This window comes from Halichondria panicea, chromosome 10, assembly GCF_963675165.1.
Source record: "Halichondria panicea chromosome 10, odHalPani1.1, whole genome shotgun sequence".
In the NCBI taxonomy this organism is placed as follows: domain Eukaryota; kingdom Metazoa; phylum Porifera; class Demospongiae; order Suberitida; family Halichondriidae; genus Halichondria; species Halichondria panicea.
Genome location: NC_087386.1, coordinates 3460328 through 3481694, shown reverse-complemented (window position 1 = coordinate 3481694; position 21367 = coordinate 3460328). Strand labels below are relative to the sequence as shown.

General features: G+C 40.0%; 4 long non-coding RNA genes across 5 annotated transcripts in view; 3 read left to right on the top strand and 1 right to left on the bottom strand.

Moving 5' to 3' along the window:
• The first annotated feature begins 1701 nt into the window (after positions 1–1701).
• LOC135343173 (uncharacterized) lies at positions 1702–7732 on the top strand. Its single transcript, XR_010397076.1, has 6 exons — positions 1702–3225; positions 3764–6265; positions 6409–6483; positions 6776–6857; positions 6988–7088; positions 7340–7732. It is a non-coding gene; the product is annotated as an uncharacterized LOC135343173 (long non-coding RNA).
• A 4167-nt stretch (positions 7733–11899) lies between these two features.
• The window catches only part of LOC135342395 (uncharacterized), a 72984-nt gene continuing 63516 nt past the window's right edge, over positions 11900–21367 (top strand). The window contains exons 1-2 of the long non-coding RNA XR_010396862.1: positions 11900–12042; positions 12125–13131. This is a non-coding gene — a long non-coding RNA (uncharacterized LOC135342395). The remainder of the gene's footprint in view (positions 12043–12124; positions 13132–21367) is intronic.
• Positions 12278–17540, bottom strand: LOC135342393 (uncharacterized). Its single transcript, XR_010396860.1, has 5 exons — positions 17400–17540; positions 17259–17344; positions 12780–13189; positions 12459–12580; positions 12278–12395 (listed from the first exon to the last, which is right to left on the bottom strand). It is a non-coding gene; the product is annotated as an uncharacterized LOC135342393 (long non-coding RNA).
• Positions 13715–21311, top strand: LOC135342392 (uncharacterized). Of its 2 annotated transcripts, XR_010396858.1 has the most exons (6): positions 13715–15875; positions 16076–16260; positions 19619–19773; positions 19874–20078; positions 20316–20463; positions 20575–21311. It is a non-coding gene; the product is annotated as an uncharacterized LOC135342392 (long non-coding RNA). The 2 variants fall into 2 exon arrangements; XR_010396859.1 differs by lacking the exons at positions 13715–15875; positions 16076–16260 and adding an exon at positions 18150–18164 and having other exon boundaries at positions 20575–21150.

The window sequence follows — 21367 nt, the reverse complement described above, 5'->3', positions numbered from 1 at the left end:
TATTATAACCTTTCAGAACTGAGATAGTCTAGTTAGAGCTAAACGGGAAACTGTTGGTCTTTTCTTTCTCAAACCGATCACCTTCTATATAACAATTCCTATTAATCACCACAAATCTACCAACCTTATCTTGCCATGGAATTTTTTTACTGAGGTGACTTTCTTTGAATTGTAGGATATTGGTTATTTACATTTAAGTACAACTACTCTAGCAAACTACTCTAGCATTTGATATTCTACTCTCGATAGACTGGATGCACTGCATGTGCAGAGGCCATGTCATTGTTTACTTGTGTAAAATGTTACGTTCAAGCTATAGCTGTGACCTTTTATTTGTTCATTTAATTCTGCATGCCTGAGTGTTGTGCAAGGTGCTGACTATATGATATTCAATATAGGAAATACATGACTTTGTGTCATGAATGTGTGGCATGCAATGTACTGTAGCTATAGTTATTGTTAATTACACAGGCGCACGTGATCTTGTTCTAGTAATCTTGTTCTAGTACTTCCTTTATCCACACAGAGAATGATGGATCAAGATAAAACTAACATTGATATCATGGTCAGTATGTTCTCAGTGTATATACCTTTACCGACATCGTCTCTGAGACATTAATCGTTTAATGGCTTAATAATTATGGGTCGAGCATGCAAAAATGTTGGTATGCGCCAAAGACTGCCAAAGACCAAAGACTGCATCTCTTATATGAGATTAGATTTGCAAAAGCAAGCATAATTGCAAATCTTTGTACCATATGTGACAGGGCCTAGGAAAACGGGAGGAGTTGGAACGAGTGTGTGTGTATGTGTATGTGTATGTGTCTGTGTCTGTGTGAGAGGAGTTGAAACGAATGTAACTAAGTGTGTGTGTGTGTGTGTGTGTCTGTGTGGGAGGAGTGTGTGTGGGAGGAGTTGAAACGAATGTAACTAAGTATGTGTGTGTGTGTGTGTGTGTGTGTGTGTGTGTGTGTGTGTGAGAAGGTGTGTGAGAAGTTGTGTGTGAGAAGTTGGATCAATTGGATCAAGCGTGTGCGTGTGTAGGTGTGTGTGTGTGGGAAGACGATGAATGTAACTAATGTGGGTGTGTGGGAGGAGTTGGAACGAGTGTGTGCATGTGTGTGGGAAGAGTTGGAATGAGTGTGTGTGTGTAGGCGTGAGTCTGTGTGGGAGGAGTTCGTATGTGTGGGGAGGGACGTGTAGGCATGTGTACATGTATGCAGTGTACATGTATGCGTGTGTGTGATTTAACGAACCTTTTTTCTTTTCAGGTGCACTTCCCAAGTAACTTCCCAAGTAACCCTCTCCAACCAGGTACCATCTACTTCTTGACCCCTAGGAAGTGTGCTGTATTTGGATCCCAGACAGATCAACTTTCTGTGCGATGAAGCTGGTGATTGTGGCCAACACGGTCATCAGCCAGCTTCACTACTTCTTCGAGCACCACAGCATAGAAAAATTGAAAAACCGTAATTATTATTACAATGATTGTTTTTACTAATTGTTTTTACTATAGGAGAGAAAGAAGTGTATCTCCATGCTGATAACTGTACTGGGCAAATAACTGTACTGGGCAAAACAAGAACAACGCCATGATACAGTACCTTGCCTGGAGAGTCCTGACGAAGAGACACACCAAGATCACCTTGTCCTTTTTGGTTGTTGGGCACACGCTTGTTTAAGCGCCTGTACCGTCGCACCTCCATCGGTAGCCTCAAGGACATGAGCCAGCGCTCTGCAGTGTGCAATTGGTGGTAGGTGATGACAGACTTCTTTGCCACCAGTTTCAAGAAACTACCATCGCTGAAGAAGTACCACCACCTCAGGATGACGTCTTCTATGCCCGGGAAGGTGTATGTTAAGGAATGGGCAGCACACTCTTCTCAAACCTGGTGTCATCTTTGACGAGAACGAGCTACCATCAGTGATACACCCAGCGGGTCTGTCCCTGCAGAGACAATGGTACAAAATCCGGGAGTTTTGTCCACTCCCATCTCATCCTCGACCGTTCAGCAGACAGAAGACAGAACACCCCCCAACGTCCAACGTGAAATCAGTCCCACTCCCACTCCACCATCGTCCCCGTTGTCACCTGCTCCACCTCCACCTAAGAGGCAGCGTGTATGCGGAATTTGCAGGACAGTGGGATATGACAAGAGGAACTGTCCCTCGAATTGAACTCTCACAGCTCTCACAACCCTTTAAACCTTTTTTTTTTAGTTCTTCTAAGAACTGCCAACAAACAAAAGAATTTGCTGTGTACAACAGAAGGGGTGCGTACATGTGCGTACATTTAATAGCCTCACCTACAACATTATCGAAGGGGTGCGTAAAATTAAATACACGCAGTCTTATACTGATGAGGCATCAAGCAAACTTACCCTTACATGATGAGCATGATGGATTCAGATGATGGATTCAGAGTGTTCTAAATTCATACAAGATAATTTTTTTTTAAAAGTACGCTTATGATGTATTGCTCCCCTTCTATTATGATCATTTTATACTAGACGTACTGGACTAGATCTACTAATATAAAGGCAGCTAGCCATAATCTCAGTAGTAAACACACCGAATATACGCCATGACAACGTTGCGGGGACACCCTCACAGCCATATTAATTTTCAAAAAATGCACAAAATTTATTAGTCCGTAGAAAACAGTGCGTAACTCGAAAGCGCTTCGACTTTTGATAGTACAAGTTAGGCTAGGAACAGTCAAAGATCACTATCTCTGCAGCGGTAAGTAGCAGTTGCGTATAATACTGCTTTGTTACATGGCTCTTTAGATTCGCTAGAAGCTTTAATACTCATTGTAGTAAGTATATAGGACGTAGCTGTAGAGTTTGTAGTGCTGAGAAGCACCCTTTTTTTTGTGCAAGTACCTAGTCAAGTACACTAGGTACTAGGTGTGGCTGATCACCAGATGCAGCCTCGTGTAGTCTTAAAGAACAAAGAACAGGTATGTTTGTACATATCATCATACTATCATCATTACGTGTTACCAAGAGATGCTCTTGTTGTTGGATGTGCCAGGTTGGTTTGTGTATAATAGTTGCATGATGTACTTATGTGTGTAGTACTTATGTGTGTAGTACTTACAATCAGATCTCACCTCACCTGATCATCAAGATCTCACCTCACCTGATCCAAGATCTCAAGGAACCGGCTCATCGGAAGTCTATTCAGAGGAAGATTCAACAATGGAACAGCAAGTTAACAAGGGTACATACGCTTAAGTGTGATTTTGAACCTCACCACTGTTTATGTGTTAGGTGGTGCATGCATGATTGCATGTACATATAATTTAACAGGTTTTACATATTTACCCTAAATAGTGAGTGGTGACGGTAACAAAGTAACAAAGGTATAATTTTATTGTTTATGTTTATATGTGCTCCAAATAGGCCAGAAAAGAAAGCGATGTGAGTAGTACAGTGGGATCAATCACTTACTGCATTATTTAATCTAATTATAATTATAATTATAGCCAAACGAAATCCCTTAACCCCAAGAAAAAAACGTGAGCGTGCAGTTATTGCTTAATATAGGTTGATCTTGTAAAATTAGGCCAACCCAAGAAAGGTCACTAGAGGCCAAGGTATAGGTTACTGAGAAAAAGGAAAAAGTTACTGCTCGAGAATTGCACAGTTTAGGTGTGTGTGTCCAATTAAGACATTTTTGGATCTTTGTTATTATTATAAGCTTATTATAAGCATTCACATATTATAAGCATTCACAATATTTTTATATGTACGTACAGTATCACTGACGATCCGAGTTTGAGTCCGAACACTATACAAGGTACACCCTCACGATTTAAAGTTTTAAAGTTCCTCAACAAAGTTATCCTACAACAACTTTGGTAATTACCAAACTGAGGTGATTCATACTCTATAATTTATAGTTCATAATAATTAATATTCCGTAGTCCATTGATCCGTAGTCCATTGATCCCATGGTGGGAGTTCACTGACACCTGCACATCACACATCACTGACACCAAAGCCCATTGTCCTACAACAATGGCTTTGGTTACCAAACTGAGGTGATCCATATTATATAGTTCATAATTAAGTCCACTGATCCATACTCCCCACTGATCCATACTCCTCCAATGATGCTGTGGGGTCTGTGGGGTCTGTGGGGTCGCTGGGGTGACACCTGCTGGATTTGGTTCACCAGTTTAACCGATTAGCTGCGGTTGACGCAAATTTGCGTCATTAAGGAATAAGCTGTTAGCCGCGGATGACGCATATTTGCATCAACCGCACATTACTCTACTCTTATTTAATTTGTGGTAAGCTACAACCTTCCTGAGCTCCACATCTTTGCAAGGCTTCTCTCGAAGGTCAACAGAAGCCATACCAAGTCCGATCGCCATAGGTCACCAATCAAAAATTTGCTTAAAATTTCGTGTGAAATTTGTATTTATATAAATTCAATATCAATCTCAAAAGTGAACATACATTATAATAAATACAATTACAATTAATTCTATGGTATAAATAACGTTTCTCTCTCAGAGTCTGGCATGACACAATTGCAAGTTATTGCAAATGAGGCCAAAAACTAGCCCTCAACCTTTTATCGCTATTTTTTAAAAATGATATTCTGTTACTATAATATTGTAACATTGAAAATATTGTAACATTGAACTTGTTCTAGAGTAGTAAGGTATATATCAGCAGCTAAAGGGTCCACATTCATCACTAGATCCTCAAGCGTTGGTATTGGAGACAACATCTTCATCAGCATCAGCTGGGATCGGTCCATCCCCATATGTACGGGTGCACAAGAGCATAAATCTCCAAAAAATTTTTTAGGGTACTCACCTTTGACCTGTTATAACTCGCAAACCGTAACTAGCAAAAAAAATATTCAAATTGTTCTAAATAACCAGCATCAAGTTTTTAGTGGTTGCTATGAAAAATTGAAAATGCTAAGCTTTTTTTCTAAATCAAGCATAAATCAAGCACACAGAATTTTGTTAGAGAAGTCTCTGTAGCTATTACAAGATGCCTAAAACTAAGAGAAAGATCCATCTAGAGCAAGCAAGGGAAGCTAAGAAAGTCAAGTTGTCCCGCCACTATCCCGCCAGAGCCAACCATACCCGTACCACCAGCTTCTTCCAACTCAACTGAAACTCAGCCTCTCCTTGATGATGAAAAAGATTATGTTTGTCTCGAGATAATTTGATGTCTTGAGACTTGTATTAAATGGTGTCAAGCAGACAGATGCCGCTAATCAAATTGCGAACCTCATTTTAACTCATTTTAAGGAACGAAAGAACTGTGGAAGTATTCTTTTTTCCATGATTCCCATGATTCCCAGCAAGGCAAGTATCAACGTCAAGGAGTCTTTTGGCAAAATGAAGACCTAAACAAATCTGCAAGTAAATTTGTTCGAGAAAATGCCTGTTTAAAGGGAAATCAAATTTAACTGCCGCAATATTTTGTCCTTACTCCTGGCTATCCGAGAGAGTGGCTATCCGAGAGAGATAAGTGCTCGTTGGTCTTAGACCAGAAAAAGGGTGTTTATATCGACGGCCATGAAAGAGAGATGTTATACAGCATCGAACAAAGTTCCTCTGCCAGCTTATTGTTGGAGGATGTTGGCCGAGTTGGCACCAAACGTTGAAGCTAAAGAGGCTGATATTGACCTGTTTAGACGGCAAAAAAATATCTTTATATTCCATGACGAGTCAACTACAATGGGGTACTCCTGAAAGTCAAGTTATTCGCAAAGCGGCATAATGGTGTCCGATTCCGATTTCGTACTTGAACACGACGGAGGCAGAGTATGATGCAGCTAAGGTGAATGATCCAAACATTACAATGGGAGCGAGAACGAATATGGCGAATCACGTGACGGATAAGTATCCCAAATCAGATTGCCATAATTATGATGGCCTTTGACGAGGATTCTCTAAACGTGAATCGCATGAACGGCGATGAACGCTGGTTCTGTACCTTGCATGCATAACACCACTTACAAAGGAAAGACGACGTACATGACCAAAGAGGTCGGTTGTTTGGTCAGAATACCCAGAGGTTTAACCGATTATTATACGCCGCATTGTTACGTCAGGGTTAGGGTTACACCCCCCACGGCCATATTAATTTTTAAAAAATGCAAAATTAGTTAGTTCTTAGAAAACTGCTTGTAACTCGAAAGCGCTTCGACTTTTGATTGTGCAAGTTAGGCTAGGAAGATATACCAGTCAAAGATCTACAAGCTCGAAGGATTGGCTGTGATCTGCGCGGTAAATAGTAGTTGCGTATAATACTACTTTGTTAGGCTTTTTAGATTCGCTAGAAGCGTCTAATACTTATTGTAGTAAGTATAAAGGACGTACCTGTAGAGTTTGTAGTGCTAAGAAGCGTTGCTTAGCGTTTTTTTGTGCAGCTACACAAGGTACTGGGTGTGGCTTATAACCAGAGGCAGCTATGTGTAAAAAGAAGCACTGGTAGTGGCAAAAAGGTGAGTACAAGCTATAACAAGCTTCCTAAGCTGTATGTGTTGACTCTACTGAAGGGCCTGCATCACCTATTATAGACTTAAAATCAGGCCGTAAGATTAAAATATTAAAAATTCAATCGGTTGTAGTTGCTTACAGTACTGTGTTGCATGCCTACATTGTATATAGAATCGCTAGAAGCTGTATGGTTAGTACTGACTGTACATGATAGATAGATAGTAGTTGTATCTAGACTTTTTAGTGCTGAAAAGCATTGATTAGCCTTCTTTGTGTACGTACATACACTACGTGTAGGTGTGGCTGGATCCAATAATCAGAGATGGGGCCACGTATGTACAGTGAACGTGAACAGAGGAACAGTGGCAGTAGCAGCGAGGTGAGCCAGGGTACATAATTATTATGTGTGTTGACTACTAACCTAGATTGTTTTTTGAAATAGTAAAGTAATAGCCTCTCCTTTCATTCTTTGAGCCTTGAAAACATTTTTTTGACTTGCGTAACAATAGGTAAAAGTGTCTGTGTCTGCTGTCCGTGTGTGTCTGCTGTCCGTGAGTACTTGCTGTCACTGCCCAGTGCCCCTTCGCCTCTGTCAAGGGTAGAATACATGGTTAGACACATCCTCGCCTAAATCACACACACACACACACGCAAGCATAGTTATACACACATACACGCACACACACACACACCACCACACACACTCTCACTCTCACTCACACACACATGCGCGCGCACACTCACTGTAAGCATACACACACACATCGCAGCATACACACACACGCCGCAGCATACGCCGCAGCATACACACACACACACACGTACTCTCACTCACAAATACACGCACATTACTTTGTACAGGAAGGTTGACGTTCGTGGTAGGACTGTCACAACAGTGGTCAGCAGTATTCCTCAGTGTCATGTCCTGTCCAGATCTACATTTTTGCTAATAATTATTGTTGTAATTATTGTTGCATTGAGTGAAGCTATTTTATTTGTTGGTTGGACTGTCCAGCTCCTCTCTAAACTGTTATTGATCAGAAAATTCATCATCACTGCCCTCCGTGACTGGTCTATTTCGCTGTACTCAGCTGTTTGTCAATCTCTGCAGGTCCAGAATTTCTTACAGCACCTCCTCACTGGTCTAGTGTGGCCTCTTGGCCGCTCTATATAATTTTTTGAAAGTGTTTGTTTATGCCAATGATTAATATTTAATTTGTAAAGCAGCTGCTTGCAAAAATATTTTCTACATAGTATGAGTTTTTGACTGCATATATACTTACCTGAACAGTAACTGGACGTAGTCGTAGCGTTAAACTAGCTGCAGCCCCACCCTGGTTTCTTTACCGCAGAGAGAAGCCGGATCGCTGCATATGACGCCAATTGGCATCAACAGCCGTGTCGGCCACTTACCAGAGTGACGCCAATAGGTGTCATTGGCGCATAATCGGTTAAGAGATATTCTGGAACAAAGGGGGCGATACACTCCCAAAATGAAATTAGCAGACATGCATGAGAATTTCTTAACATTACCGGACTGCGAAAAAATATACCGACTGGTGTGTCCAATGAAAACATTAGCTTATATGTATGGATACTTACTAGGGCACAAAGCTGGAATTGGACCGGAAAAGAAAAACTGATAAAAAATACTCAAAAGAATGCATCGGCGAGTGCCAGAAACGGTTCTGACGAGCTGTTGTATATGTGACAGGGGGAAAAAGGCCATATTGGAGCAGGCTACAATTGTTGAGATTTAAATACCAGATGATAGAGCAAAGAATTGCCTATGCATTGATACGCTAGTTTGCATATACCTCTTTTCATGCCTGAGTTATGCGCGTTGGAAACTCAAAGTTCTGAAATAGCGGTATTGAGAAACGCCCACTTAAAGATTGCTAAATTGGGAAAAGTAAGGTAATGGTGGCTGCTTAGACAAAGCGCTTCGGTGGAACGCGTTGGATTCAGAGCATCAGATTTTACAGAGAGGTAGTAGAAAGACTGTAGATAACTATAAGCCAAGAAAAATTATTATGAGATTATACACTGCAGTCTATAAATCTGGCTATTGCTCAATTCCAATATGGCCTTTTTCCCAGAGCCTGTCACATATACCAAAGAATTTTTCTATAGTACTCTTACTTAACATTGTGTTGGTGAATTTTCATGCTTCTTGTGGTAATGTTCAAAGTATGTGTGTGATGAATATCATTAGTTTGTACTTCTCACCAACCACATGTGTCTATAGCTAAGTTTTACTCTATACCCATACACACTATACCCATACACAGAGCAGTCATCATGTGCAGTTTTTACAAATTTGAAGGGTGTGTCCAACGTTTTAACCCAAAAGTTATATATGGATACAAATTACCATAATTATTGCGCAAATACAATATGTCTCCATTGAGTTCCAGAACTCGTACAAAAAAAATTGGGTCCTTAGCAATGTTACAACAGTTTTTGTAAACATTTTTCTTGCTTATAGTAAGCTTGCTATTGTGCATCGTATCTACAATTAGCAACAATCATAAATCATAAATCCGTGATTACAAATGTGGTTACTTACCAAACTGCCAGATGAATAATTTCTTGTGACAAACAATTGAATGGGTGATTGGTTCCCCGCTGTGCGAATTTTATGACGTGACCAGCTGTCAACAAAAGTGCAAATAGCTTTGTTGATTCTCGGGATGAATACGTAGTGTAAACAAAAGAGACGTGAACGTCATCAGTTGGGTCCAGAAGGCTCCAATTCATAGAAGAGGTTATAAAAGACAAGGATACATCCTTGAAATAAATCTCTCCACCACCGCTCGATTCGTTGGTTGTGGACGCTACGTCCAACAATCATTTACGTCCAACAATCATTGATGAGCGCCCACAACCTCGATGCTGTAACTGGCCACACCAACGTTTTCCCCTCCTCGATCAGATCGAACACAATTTGGTAGCCGTTACCTATGGACTGCATCTTTAAACGCACTTAACACTGTGTCTGATCTGTTGTTTCCTGAACAAGTGCAAAAAACTGGCAGCCTTGAATAACCATCAATCCCTGCATGAGTCCACCTAAAAATGTTATACATTCCATATAGAAGGCCTTATTAATTTATGATGTCCATACACACCACCATCAGGATCTGCCCTGACAAGGGCTGCACGAACTCGTATTTGTTGTACACGATATCCACGGTGTCCAGCCATCATCGTGTAACCACAACTTGGAAACTGCTGCTTGACATCATTAATCAGAGCATCACGAACTTTGGATTTGGGTATTACAGGTGACATCTGAAGCTCGATAAGGAGAGAGGTGTCAGTCAATAGTCTTCTTACAACTGGTAGTAACACAGATCCAACTGATCCCACTAAGCCATCTTCATGATCTTCATTCATGCTATAATATTAATCTGAATTTCTGATTCTGAATAAGAGCGCACAATAGAGCGCACAATAGTCTTCTTACAACTGGTAGTAACACAGATCCAATTGATCCCACTAAGCCATCTTCATGATCTTCATTCATGCTATAATATCAATCTTGTATATAACCTCAAGTGAATTTCTGATTCTGAATAAGAGCGCACCTGCTTGCACGTGGATTAGAGCACTGTCATCATTAACTTGAAACCCTATTAAAGTTCATACTCTTGATCTTCAGGACAGCCTCATCCACTTCATTGCTACACCATTGTCTACGTACGTCTCTTCCTGTTCGTACATTCCTAGATCTCATACTGAGAAGTCAGTTGAGCCATGCGGTCAAGAACTGAGAACCATCCTGTGATATAATTATGCTATTCAATATTCAAATCAAGTAAGGAAATAGAGGATAGAGTGAGGTAGATGGAAGAAGGAGGTGGAGGCAGCTCTGGTGTGAGAAATACTCTCAATCAAGCGTGCCGTGTTCTGAGAGGCCATTTAGAGGGTGATAGTGAATCAGCAGAAGCACCTACGAGTCAACCACATCAAGCCAGTAACATTTTAGCGGAGCACAGAAGATTGTTTAGTTCTCGGAGCTTGGGGTCTACACCTAGAGTCCCAGTCTCAAATAGGCGTTAGTATTCGTTATAAAACTAGGGCAACAAACACATTTGTAGGTTTAATGCAAGCCTAAAAGATGGGGTAATGTGACATAATAATTGGCAGAAAAACTACACACAGCAGTCACATCAATCACTAAAAAGCAATGCACCCTGCCGAAAGGTGAGACACCTTGACAAGAGGCTGCCTAAAGATGTGACATCTTGGCAGAAAATGCACTACACAAACACTATGATGAAGCACACCAATCGCATTGAACCCTGCCAAACCTTGGCAGACACTAAGCAGACACTAAGCATTCAATTAATTTACGTGCAAACATTTTCTCATTTTCTTACGTTTGATTCTGCGAGGAGAATACGAAGTTAAGAATTTGTCCATCAAATGTTATAATCTTTAGCTTTCTGAATAATCATAATTTACAAACAATACATTAGATTATGCACCTATGAATTTATCCCCAAGGCCGTTACACACGTCAAAACAAGTTGTAAAAGAAGTCTTTACTATGCAAGGCAATGTGTACGTGTAAGGCAAGGTTAAATCCCTGAACATGCATGGGGCCAAAATTTCCCTGTATGGGGGGGGGGGGCAAAACATTGATAGGTGAATTAGAGCTGAGCGAAAAACTAACACCTGCTTTTATCCAATGAGTATAATCGCGCAGAGTCCTTTCAGATGGTAGGGAAATCAATCCAGATGTACGAATAGCATTGTAGCAAGTAGTAGACATAAACTTTAGGTGTAAGCACCATTTGATTGTAAGCACCATTTGATAATTGCTGGATGCCAGCCAACGTATTTGATTAACATTTTTAACTCTATTAGCTGATAACTGCTGATCCCAAAATATGCGCTTAAAAGACCCTTCTGGGTTTTCGCTATGAACTGTTTCAGTCATTTCATGCATAAGATGAATGAAGTCGTTGTTCATTGTGGAATCCACACAAACATTATTTTTTTCAAACGAATCCTGAATTTTTTCTGTGAGCCGTGTAAGTTCTTTCGATTGGGCACGACACTTGCTCCTTAAATTTGAGTAGCGCTTTACTTTTTCAGGAGTATTCAGGTATCGGATATTGGTTTTATTGGAAGTTGTATTGCGAGCAGGCGACTTTTTCTTCTATACGTCATACATGTTGTACATTTCCTTCCTTTAATTAACATCTCACAATTTGTGTGTCGAACAGTATTTGGGTATGCAATTCCGTCAACGAACACCGTTTGGGTATTATCCAGCCTGGCTGCAATGTTCACACCATTTTTAGTTTTGAGCTCTCCTTTCTTTGCTTCAGCAATTTCAACAAAGTTACGGTCTGGGTTGCCAGGGCAAACAATGCATTTGTCAACATTTGCTATGAGCAATTGTAAAGTATGCATATCAATAATGGTGGGGTAACGTTTCAATACTTCACAATTTTGAGGATGTGTTTTTGACTCCATTAACTGAGACGTTCCATGAGAAATTATTGTTCACTGTGATGCAAATCGAAACAGCAAAGGAAGACATCTGACTGGTAAGTTTACAGATTCCAATATGAGTTGTATCATTTTGAATAACCCACTTGCTGCTTGGTAATTTCAATTTTTTCATTTCAGCAACAAATTCTACTGACAATGAGTCTTCTTCATCGGTGTTATCATTTTCTGTACTAGCGGAAGAAAGGCTGCTAATGAATGTGCTATCAGTGGATGTGTTTTCAGTACATGTACCATCAGAAACGCTGCTATTAATGAATGTGCTATCAGTGGATGTGTTTTCAGATGTGTTTTCAGTACATGTACCATCAGAAACGCTGCTATTAATGAATGTGCTATCAGTGGATGTGTTTTCAGTACATGTACCATCAGTGGATGTGGATGACACGATCTGATAGTTAAAGACACATACAATAATAATTATAAATAAATGAGCCAGATAGATTTAGTTTACCGATTTTTTATGTGGTGGTCTTCCCAATTGACGTTTCCCTTTGTTTAGTTTCCCTTTGTTTAGTCTTTCAGAATTCTTCAAACGCCTTCCCAAATAAAATTTGCGACGACCCATTTGTAACACTGAATAAAAGTGCACAAAGCATTCAATAGCATTAAAGGAACACTTCTAGCATATAACAGCCTGCTGCTGAACCACCTACATTGGCAGAAAATCCCACAAATCCCACAAATGATTAATTAATAATGTAGCAATTAATATGCTTATAAAATCTACCAAGGAGAATCCATCAAACAATAGATAGATTTAAAACACACTTACCACACTACTGATCTTGTCTTCAAAGTGTAGCAAGGCTGAACTGCTTTCAAGAGAGTCAAAATAATCCCAAACTTGAGGCAGTGAAGGTAAGTCAAGATTTATACCAAATTATTAGACTTTGCTCTTTCTCTAGACAGATTAAACTTAACAAGCACTATTTAGAATAAACAGCTGGACTATCAGTGTGCATTGCCCCGAGGCCAAGCCTTTGTGCTGCCTTCTGTAGACTATTGAAGGCAAAAACCAGCTTGCTGAAAAGCAGTACTGCGTGGGCGTCGGCGCAACACGGATGGGCCGGAATTCCAATGACTTCAACGCATGCGTTTCCAATCCCTCTCTTCAATAATCTATGGTACGATTCAGAATACTTCCTTTAAAATCTTCTCAATCTAGGGCATCCCCAACTGGCTCTGTGAGAAACAGCAAACTCTTGAACTATAGAGAACAGCAAACATAGAGAACAGCAAACTCGTGCATGCATGAACAACATGAACAAAAGAACAAGCAAAGCGAGTGCGCGCGCATGCAATGGCCAGAAGACTCTGCCTACAGCAGAGGCAGAAGGAGTTTGATGACTAACATTAGAGTGCATGGGATAGCTGTTCTCGCTGTTCTCTGCATATCTCCATGCACACGTTTTCTTTTACATTCCAAATAAAGGACTATCGTATATCGTCTAACTTTTCGGACACTTTTAAAAAAAATTTGTTTAGTTAGGAAGGAAACTGTAACAAAGAGGTACCCAAAATAGCGAAACAGTTTTGTGAAGAACTGATGATTTCGGTGAAAGTTAGTGGGTACCCAGTCTCAAGAAAGTACGAAGCCAAGCACTCGAGCATCTACGAGTACAGCATCCACAAAGGAGGATAGAAATTAATAGCTATGAAAGCGGTGCTGCACGAGATCAGAGGGTTACTCACCGCAAACGTACCCCCCCCGATGAAGCTGATCAACCATTACACACGCTAGTTGACAGACACAATATTTACGTTGAGTTTATATCCAAGGAATGACAGAAATGGCTGAATGTGCAGATTGCTAGCAAACCATGCATGGAAATACTCTCATCGTTACTATAATATATACCTGGCAAAAGTATTGCACTTCAATGCGAAAAAGAAGGTTCAGGGATCGAGGAAACAAACCTGGAGCAAAACTAGCTTGGACATTGGACGCAGACAATCACTGCTAAGTCAAGCACCGAGAACCCTTACAAAGAAAACTCCCACGAAGAGAACGAGGAAGGGCATTAAGAAGCTGCATTGTATGATTATAAGAGGGCAAATTATTGTTTTTCTTGTTAAGAAGCACTTTCTAAAAAACATGCACTCTGAAATCATTTGCATAACATGAGAGCACTACAATAATATAACTCACTGGTTAGCAATCCTACACGAAAATTATTCTTTAATTTAGAATTATCTGCTATAACGTACAAAGATTTAAAGGCGTGGCTTCCAGTAAGCAGCCATTTCGCGAACATTTAGAGGCCAATCCACAAAATATAAGTACAATATTACTACAGTAGAACTTTGGTAATCTGGACCTCTTTAGTCCGAAACTCGCAAATCCGGACAAAACGGCGAACTGAAAAAGAGGAGGGGCTGTGAGTATAGAATAGACTATTGCGCATGCGCAATCTAACTAAAGCAACAATAATTTTATTAGTAAACTGTTCAAACAATGGCCACTGCAAAGAAAACGAAGAGCTCACAAGACTCAATGTATTGGAGAGGAAGTTGAGATAAAAGACTTTCTAGCCAGCAGCCTCCCTTCTGACCTCTGGCATCCGTGTATTCAGATCAATTAATTATTCAGATCAATTAATGACAATCCGATGTATTCAGATCAATTAATGACAATCCGATGTATTCAGGATGGGGTCTAGTGGGGCTCTATTCTGTATAGATTATTGCTTTTTAATTAAAGTGCTGTCATCAGCGTTTTACATTCCAATTGTACAGGAAGCCCAATTGTACAGGAAGCAACTCGTCACCAAGTGTGCAGATATTTTTAATTATTGCACACCCGAAAGTATTTCGTAAAAAAAGGTGCAAGTCCTCCTCAACCAGCAGATCCCACTCTCTCTCAACAAAACAAAAGCATCTAGAAAGACATAAATTCAACAATGTCACCTCATATTAAGTATATTATGTGTTTATTTGTTTATTTTTGCTTGTGTGTATACACTGTTCTTTTGTTTTAAATTCCCACTTCAAACCTTAAACATTACATACAATACAATATATACAATATATAACGTACAGTATACACTTCGGAACTAGAGGGCATGGAGAGACAAATTCCTGATTGTCAATACTCACAAAAGGGAGTTCAGTAAGATAATAAATTTTGTCGTGTTTTTGTCGTGTTTATGTGCAAATAAAATAATAATGATAGATATATAATAATGATAGATATAGCTTTTTTTTTACTGATATGGATGCCACCATAAAGCCCTTATCGTTTAACTACACTACCCACAAACTACACTACCCACAGTATGAGCTTAGAGCTCGAGGTACTCCACAGCTTGAGCATAGAGCTTGAGCTTGAGGCATACTCATATAAATATCTATGTGGCGTCACTTTACGCCGCAATGACGGACCTATAGTCCCCAGCAAACACACCTTCCCACTGTGTTTGTGGACAGACGTTCTCTATTCAACAAGCTCTCTTGCCCCAGTATAAGGCACAATGAACTAAGAGACATCACTGCCTCTCTACTGAAAGAAACCTGCCATGATGTCGCAACGGAACCCACTCTACAACCAGCAAGTAGCTACTAATAGCTATGCTAATAAGTTTCATGAAATGAAACATCCATTCTTATGTCAAACAATAAACAATCGTGTAAGTGAGGTGGTAACACTGATTATGAATACTTTTGCTAAAAAGTTTGCACATGATGTTTACTGCCTGTGTTGCCATTGGCCTGGCCCGGCCACACGTACTTATTAGCTTTTATTTGCTTGGCTTTTATCCCTCCAGTTAGACGTTGTCCGCATATACCTATCAAACGGTGAGATCAAGGTTACAACCAGCTTCGTCGGACCATTGAACATCTCTCATACCTGTTTTTATTGCATGCTTCTGTGAGTTATCGACTAGTCTAGCAATATTCAGAGTCTGTACAAGTGCTACAATTTTCAAAACTTCTACCATTGTAGTGAGCCCATTCTCTAAAGGGACCGTACCATGACCTACATCTGTACAAATCTCTATTTGACTCTCACTTCCTGCTATATTGTATTTTACGTATGATGTAAACTCACTCCACCCATTCCCTCCACAGATGCAATGCGAGAAAGTGCGAGAAAGTGGGGGTTCATCAACTGGTGAGTTGACTCTCTCTTGGAGTGGTGACAAAGTCCAGAGAATATCTACATACGTTTAACTTACAATCCTGGTAGCAGTGTTCTCTCATCCGCTCCACAAGAATCAGGAAATTGCTCTGGGTTGTCAGAGGTTGATCACTCTGTAAGTTGCAATTGATGAAGTGTAGACTCGTTTCGATTGGATAGCAGAGAAGATTGGTAGCGAAAATAATATGCCTTTGTTTGTTTTGATCCCGTCTTATGTAACAATGATATAGCTATGTTTTATACGACTCATTCACAATAAATATTGGTGTCATACAGGGGGAGGGCCCCTCTAACTATATACCCCCTCTAACTAATACTTCCATCCCTGTTACGACAGGGATGGAAGTATGTGGGGTGGATGTTTACTCTCACTGTCTGTAGATACGTTAATACCAAATATCTCCTGCAGATCTGGCTAGCTATTGCTTGAATTGTCAGGAGTGATCAGCAAATTTTTTATGGTCACTGCATTACGATTCACAACTTCTTTGGTTGTTACAGAAGTAGAAGTAGTAAGCTGCGTATCAAAGAGTTGTCCCAGCGGAACACAAACCACAAATTATTTAATGCGTGAGTGATTTAATGATTTAATGCGTGAGTGGCAAATATTTAGACTCGATTCACTTCAATTTCGAGATAATAAATATATGTACAGGAATCAACTTTCTGTCGCACACACTGGTAAACGAGGACCATCTGCACATACGAATTCGTGTGTAGTACTAATTGGTTCAACTATACCCAGATTCTTGTATGAATGCAAACCGCAGATTTCACCTAATATAGATCAATTAGCAGTTCTTACTAGGTATTACCGTATAACGTGAAATTTTCTAGGGGCTTAATTCGTGGGTTAGCAATCCCTACACATTAAGTCCACGAAAATTGTTCTTTGATTAGAATAACTTGCAAATATTTACGTGGATTCCGGTCAGAAATGCTTTTAGAGGCCATTCCATTCCACGAAATATAAGTGCCTCGAAAATTTCGCGCTATACAGTATGCTTTAAGCATGTGGGCGGTGGTTGTGACGTCAGCATTATTATAAGAGTTTTTCCGTGCGTGTGCGTGAAGAATCTCACACACGGACCAACCCTTTGATAAGTAGCTTACCAGTTCCTCTCTGAAGGAAGGTGTAGTCTCCAGTCTAGTCTAGAAGGACGCACATAATGAAAAGTACTTGAGATTGTCTCCCAGACCTAGTATTAACTGCAGTACTTAGTACTTGATCAATCATGGAATTTGCTAACTTACTGCGCTCTATTTCAATTCAATGTTGCATCCATGCCATGGGGCCGGGGACGTACGTCTTGTCACAGATGACGACATGAACAGTTCAGCAGCTAGAGGACTCTTGTCACAGATGACAACATGGGATGGACTATGTCCGTACGTCCATCATATTTATCATATCAGTGATAATCAACAAGGTACATGTACGTATAAATCGTTTAGGCTGATCTAAGCACAAGCTTTCAACCGCATGGACTAATCAGTTAATGCGCATGCGCGGTAGGCGTTTGCTCAAGCAAATTATTTTGTCGCTAAGGTTTCGCCTTGCACTAAAGCGCTAGCTTTTTGTTAGCTACAAGACTCCGAAAATATCTGTTAAAACAGCTAGCTAGCAGTAGCCGGCCATTTGTGAAATTGATCTCTCACCCCATTCGCATGGGTCAGCACTGGTTAATAGTAGTCTTATGGTCAGCATTGGCACTGCATGTAGTCAAGGCTGGTTATAGTCAGATCACTTGACCTATGAACTCAAGATATACCACAGCACACGGTTTGCACTGCACTGCACTAGTACTACTGGACTGGACAACACAGCTGGTTGGTACAAGGTGGAGAGTAGTGCTAGTGATCAGTAGAATCATGACTTCTCGAACAGTGATCACAATATCCCAGAGAGAATTTCTTGTGAGGAAATTTGAAGAAGGGATGCACAGTTGTGGACAGAACACTCTGAATGCTCGACAAGCTGCTGCTACTGCGACTGGCTTGACATTAAATACTATAAACGTGAGATTGACCTGTCAACATTGGTATCAGGATGATGTATACATGCAGTCTCTAAAATTGAGTCTGGTCGTGCTATATGCGATATGCTCTATAGTCAGTATGATATAGTCAGGCTAGTCACTGTGTGCACATTGCTAGTCGGCTAGTCTGTATGTACGTTGCTTAGTAACAGTATTGATCATAGTCAACTGGTTAGTTACCTTTTAGGCTGACGTCACGTGACCAAAATTGCAGAAAGCGCAATGCTTTCTTGGCATATATGCACATTCTGCTAAACTGTTTTAGGATCTTTTTTGAACATAAGCAGTCACTTAGAGATGTAGAGAGTATTTGTATAGCTAGAAAGTAATTGTGTATAGGATTAGCACAATCATATTTAGGAAAGGTTGAAGATCGGGATAAGTTGTAACAGTTATGTCGACCTTTTAAGGAGTCTTGAGCTTGCTTGTAGCTTTACCTTGTAGCTTTACCTTGGATGCCTTAGACTTCTTTTTAGGTATGCGGTCCATATCTGATACCTATACGTCAAAAATGTACATTGTCACTAACAAGCTGTCATCAAATACATGCATTTGTAATTAAACTTCATCTAGCCCCTATATACAATTAGCTATACAAATACTCTCTACATCTCTTCATCTCTTACCGTCTGCTTATGTCCAAAAAAGATCCTAAAAAATTGCCAAGTAAGCATTGCGCTTTGGACAGCAATTTTGGTCACGTGACCAGTTAATTGCGTTTTACCTCTGCCTTTCTACTAGCATTTGCGTGAGAGTTGAGGGTTAATAAATAGAAGAGGGCATGCAACAGCTTGCGAGCAAAAACTGTAAGTGCATGAGCGGTGGAATTTACTGGAAAAGTACAAACTACTTCTGATTTTGTGTAAATTACATGTGCAGATAGCTATTGAATGCAGTTTTGCTCGCACATTAAACTAATAGTGAGTTGCATGCCCTCTTCTCTTTATCAGCCCTTGCAGCTAATTAAGGTACAGATGTTTCACCCTGTACACATCACCTGCTGTAAAGACTAGCAGTATTGATTGTAGTCAAGCTTAGGCTGTAGCCTGACACATGTAGCTACTACTTGGTAGTAGCATTGATTGCAGTCAATATTGGTTATGTGTATACACGCTGCCTTAGTATTATATGGACTTTAATTGGTAGTATAGTATTTGTAACATGTACATGCAGTCGGTATTGGTTACACATGAGATGGCTTTAACTTTGTCCAATTATTTAGTCTGGGATCATTAATTAGTGTGTATCATTAATTAGTGTGTGTGTGTGTGTGTGTGTGTGTGCGTGTGCGTGTGCGTGTACGTGTGTACGTGTGTGTGTACATGTGCGCGTGTGTGTATGCGTGTATGCGTGTGTACATGTGGGTCTGTGTATGTGTGTGCGTACAGCAACATACACACTACCAAAACTAAATACGCACATGCATACATGCAGTATTGGATAAACAATCACAAGAAACGGCACACCAGCTCTCATTGTGACACTGTTCCTCGTGCTAGAACTAAAAACTAAAAAGCTGTCCACACGTAGGAAATTAAGGCAGGCCTCTGGCTTTAATGTCTTCAGTAAAGAGTTTCACAAACAACAAGGTACGTAGATTTATGGTGGATAGTTTATTTTAATGACGTGCATGCCGTATATAAAAGTTGTGCATTCACTCACTATTCAGCAAATGCACGATTATATTAGATCTCAAAGGGAAGACTCTCTCAGATAAATCAAAATTGATGGCAGAGGCTTGGCTTGGAGAAAAATCAGCACTGCTGATAAGGAAAAGTACAATGCAGTAGCAAACGATATTGAGGGTAGCAATGAGGAGGAGGATGAGGAGGAACTAACGTCGGCAAAGAAGAGGCAGCTCATTGTTCGGGTTGCTAAGAGACATCAGGGATATGTAGGTGTTGTGAGTACTGTATGTGCACGTAGACGGCACATATAATATTGTATTTTATCACCTAAAATTAATTTTGTGAACATAATTATTATGATGTTGCGACAGGTCCAATTTATGCGAGCTAAGGAAATAATTACTTTTACTATGAGGCGGGCTTATAAATGATATAATGCCTATAATGTAGACAACACACTAAACCCTAACATGTGGCTATATTTACCTTGTGCACTTATACAGGCCAATCTGCTGCAATCACTTGGTTGTGAGATGGCTACAATGATGTTTGTTGATAAAAAGGTTTTAAGTGTGGGAACCACAGATGGGAAAAAATTTCTTCAATCTCACCCTGCAATCCTGTCATCCTTCAGCTCCTACTTTCTGTATGGTAAGGCTTTATAAGTAAATGTAATGTAGATACCATTATTTGATTACGTAAAACTGATTGCTTTGTGTGCACGACAAACTGTACACCTCGTTTCTCTAATTATTACTACAGATGACCTGTCCAAGAAACAATTTGCTACCCCAGCCACTGCAGCCTCGGCAAGTACAACCAGTCTCAACACAAATTCCAGCTCATTCAATGTTACCTCAACAAACGCAAACCCAATCAACACCACCTCATCTACTACATCCAAAGCTGTTATTTCCACTGTGAAGAAATCAACCACTAAAACTACAACCAAAGCAACACCTTCTGGAATCTTGTCCAATCAAGCTATTTCTAACACTGAGTCAGTACGATTTTTATGAAAGGCAGAGATGGAAGTATTGTTGCGACAGGTATTGTTGCGACAGGTACAGTGCTTCCTGGTGTACATAAAACCATTCATGGTCGTCCTTGCCAAAAAGATTGTGAAACGCTTTCCGTTGTGGATGTTGTACAAGTTGGTGCTGAAGCTTGGTTTGAAGATGCTTTTGGGGAAAATAAATTGAGTATAGGGATCATCGTGGAATGGCCGAGCAGTATGATATCAAACGTAGCTGATGTCTCCCCACTTCATACAAGAACTAATCGCAAACGTAAATAACCAGCTGACTATAAAACTACTATGATAATTGTTATAATTATTGTATATGCAATTGTAATAGGAATGGTAAAGGTTTCCTTCCATTTTATTCGCGATTCTATATTCTCTCTATCTTGTGTACTGTATACATAAGTAAGATTACGTTATTATTGTTTATACGTACGTATATAATTATGTATGTTACAATTGTATGTATGACATAGATAATAATTTATGTCCGAGTTTAGGACTATAATTATATATAATAATGTCAAAACT